The sequence below is a fragment of the Artibeus jamaicensis genome, unplaced genomic scaffold (assembly GCF_021234435.1).
Source record: "Artibeus jamaicensis isolate MK-2021 breed Jamaican fruit bat unplaced genomic scaffold, CSHL_Jam_final contig_419, whole genome shotgun sequence".
In the NCBI taxonomy this organism is placed as follows: Eukaryota; Metazoa; Chordata; class Mammalia; order Chiroptera; family Phyllostomidae; genus Artibeus; species Artibeus jamaicensis.
Window position 1 is genome coordinate 2,553,118 of NW_026521824.1, and position 4,022 is coordinate 2,557,139.

General features: G+C 38.4%; 1 pseudogene; it reads left to right on the top strand.

Moving 5' to 3' along the window:
- The first annotated feature begins 1,333 nt into the window (after window positions 1–1,333).
- Window positions 1,334–2,963, top strand: LOC119062261 (40S ribosomal protein S5-like; annotated as a pseudogene).
- Window positions 2,964–4,022: the final 1,059 nt, after the last annotated feature.

The window sequence follows — 4,022 nt, forward strand, 5'->3', positions numbered from 1 at the left end:
TGATAAGAGATTAACATCCAAAATATATATAGGGAACTCATACCATTTAACATAGAAAAATCTTCTTAAAGAAATGGTCAGAGGACCTTAAGGGACATTTCTCCAAAGAAGACATATTGATGGCCAATACACATGGAAAATGCTCAACATCATGAGTCACCAGGGAAATGTAAGTTAGAACTACAATGAGATATCACGTCACACCTGCGAGAATGGTTATCATCAGTAAATTAACAAAAAAGTGTTGGTGAGGATGTGGAGGAAAGAGAAGCCACATGCATTGTTGCTGGGATTGCAGATTGGTGCATCCACGATGGAAACAGTATGGAGTTGCCTCAAAAAATTAAAAATATAACTATGATATGACCCAGCAATTCTACTTTATCCAAAACACTAATTTGAAAACAATAATTTGAAAAAATGTATGTACCACTATGTTCAATACAGCATTATTTACAATACCCAACATATGAAAGTAACCTAAGTGTCCATCGTTGGACAAATGGATAAAGAAGATATGGTACAATGTGTGGATGAAAAGGGGCCACATACTAATTCTGACAAGCTCAGAGGAGGTCTGTGTGGTGGCCTTACAAACTCAGAGACCTAAAGTAACCACACAGGATGGTCTGAAGTGAAAACTTCCCAACTAAAAGTGAGTCCTGGTGGGCAGTCTTGTCCTGGGCTAGAATCTTCCCTGACGGAGGTCAATTTTCACCTTAACTGAGCCTGTCTGTTGTCATTTTGCATCTATGATAACATACTATACCTGAACAAAGATCACAAATCCCCTCATCACTTATCATCATGTTGTTGACTATTAACTATCCTGTACCCATCTCTGTAAAAGAAATTTGTGTCTATCATTTTGCTTTTTAGCCATTTCCAGAGGTTTCCCTGCTTTGCTTCCTCCTGTTTCTCTAATTCATCACCAATGGATTTCATGTAACCCAGTTTCATCCTCTGATTGTAATGTGTAAAATAAGGTGCAGAGCTTCTATTTTCTGGAGCATTTTCTCAATTTTTTTAGATTTTGCTTCCCAGCAATTGCCATCAGTTTGGCTCAAATAAACTCATAAACATTCTTACAGGTTTGAATGTTACTTGTGTTGACAAATGGAATACTACTCAGCCATAAAATATGATATTTTGCCATTTGCAACAACATGAGTGAACTTAGAGGATATTATGCTAAGTTAAATAAGTCAGAGAAAGACAAACACCATATTTCACTTACAGTTGGAATCTAAAAAACAAAATAAACAAACAGAACAGAAATAAACTCATAGATACTGAGAAAAAATTAATGATTGCCAAATAGAGGGATTGGGGGATGGGTGAAAAAGGTAAAGAAATTAGGAAGTACAAACTGCCAATTACAAAGAGAGTCACAGGGATGTAAAGTACAACATAGGGAATATAGTCAGTAATATTGAAAAAGTATGTATGGTATCAGATGGGTACTAGACTTATCAGAGTGATCACTTCATAAGTTATATAAATGTGCAATCACTGGGTTGTACACCTGAATGCCATACACCTGTATGCCAATTGTAATTAAAAATTTTTTAAATAAAATAAAAATATTGAGAAATCTATGATGAGTTTAAATTAACATCCTAAAAGAAAAGAAAAAGGATTATTTTAATTAATACTGAATAAATTCAGATGCATGATTTTTCTAAGCCTTTTAGTAAGAATCACAAATGAACATAATAATGACTATTTATCAAACATCATCAGCAAAGTTAAAAAAACCCCACACAACTGCACCACATCATGATGTTTCAGGCAAAGATGGACTACATATACAACAGTGGTCCCATAAGATTGTAATGGAGCTGTAGAATTCCTATCACTTAGTGACATTCTATGCATCCTAATGCCACAGTGCAACACACAAATACTTACCATTGTGTTATAGTTGTACAGTAGCACAGTAGCACGCTGTATATTTAGTACAGTAGCATACTGTATAGCTTTTTAGCCTAGGAGGTGTAGGGTCCAGAATTTGTCACCCCAAGGTATGTCTCTTTGGCTTAAGGATTATTTTAGGCTGGTAAATTTTAAAAAACAGCAGATGTGAGAGAAGTTCTGAAAACCTAGTAGCTGGAACCCTTTGTAAAAGACATTTGCATTTGTATAGAAAATCTCCTTTTCTAAAGGGTGTCTCTTTGGCTGTACCAGGAAGAGGGGATGACTTTATTTCTAGGAACTGTCAAAAATATATGCTAAATGGAGCCACTTTAAAATGGTGCCAGTGAGCTCTTCCTGTCTGTGCCAGGGCACTGAGTGGTCAAGCAGCAGAGATGCCCAGCCTGCACTGTCAGGATGGCCAGTGAAGACAGCTGTCCCTGTAGAGCAGAGGTCCCCAACACCAAACTTGGAAGGAGTGAGGCACTGCTGATGTGCAGATCAATGAAATTTCCTCACAGGATTACACTGTGGTGAAGGAGAAGAATGCAAAGAACCTGACCCACAGTGCAGGGCACTATGTGACCAAGCGCTTCTGCAAGGAGCGTAGCCCTGTTGTGGACACCTCACCGATTCAACAATGATACATAGGGAAACAATGACAAAAAGCTCATGACCATGAGCAGCAAGTTTGCTTTTGAGATTATCCATCTGCTCACCAGTGAGAATCCCCTGCAGGTCCTGGTGAATGCCATCAACAACAATGGTCCCTGGGAGAACTTGATCTGACTGGGAAAGCTGTAACAGTGAGGCAACAGGCTGTGGAGGTGTCCCCATTGTGCTGGGTGAATCAGACCAGCTGCTTGTTGTGCACAGGTGCCCACGAGGCTGTCTTCCAGACCATCAAGACCACTGCCCACTGCCTGGCAGATAATGTCATCAGTGGGACCACGGGCTCCTCCATCCCCTACACTACCAAGAAGACAGTTGGAACCTATGGTCAAGCGTCACTGTTGATCACCTCGCTATGGCCCCCCAAAATCTGCTAGCCCCTTGGGGCAGCATGTAAAGTAAAATAAAATAAAATAAAATAAAATAAAATAAAATAAAATAAAATAAAATAAAATAAAATAAAATAAAATAAAATAAAATAAAATAAAATAAAATAAAATAAAATAAAATAAAATACATCTAAATTAAATGGATCAGACCTGCCATAGCAGACTTGCATGTCTTTTACCTCAATCTTTGGTATGTTAAAACAAGACAAAATAATATTTGAGGGGGCCTAAAGCAACATTGTGCCTCCTAAAAGTTGTTTGTAGCAGATTACAAAGATGTAGTTATTATGACTACTGGACTGAAAAAACAAAAACTTTTTTTTAGAATAGCATCACTGTGTTGTTATCTGAACCAGTGGAAATGCCTTCTGTCCATATTATGAAATTGCTCCCCTCTCTATTTCTCAAGAATATCTCCCACCTTTGTCTCCTAATCAGAATACTATTTGGACTTCTGCCTGAGTCAGTGCTTCCCAAGAAGCTATTTTTCTGGATCTCAATAATTGCTTGTTGCCTCTTGCTTTGAAAAGCCCTTTTAGTTTTTGTTATCAAATTCTTAATCACTGAAGACCAGGACTTCAACCTGCATTCCAACCTTACTCTTGTGGAGTATGCTTTCTGTGGTCCTCTCCCATGTCTGACTTCCTCAACTCCCAATGTCTTCTTTTGTCTTCAGCTGAAGATAGTAGTTAAGGTAATGGCTTCAGCCATTTCAATGAATTACTTTGTTTTTCTCCCGTTAAGCTGTCCTTTATTACTGGCATGGCTCAGCCAAGCACCCGGAAGGGTAGAGGAATATGATTTTCCCTCTCCTACTAAGCAATAGGCTATATAGCCGTACTGTATAGCCGAGGTGTGCCTTGGGCCACACTGTCATCTATGTTTTCAGAGTGTACTTTGTGATATTCACTCAGCGTGGAAATGACCCAGGGAGGCATTTCTCAGAAATCCCCATCCCTAAGCAGCAGCATGGCTGTATTCATTTAGAGGAATCCAGAAATTGATTGAATAAGGGAAATGGTTAAACTAGAAACTCGGTATTTTAAT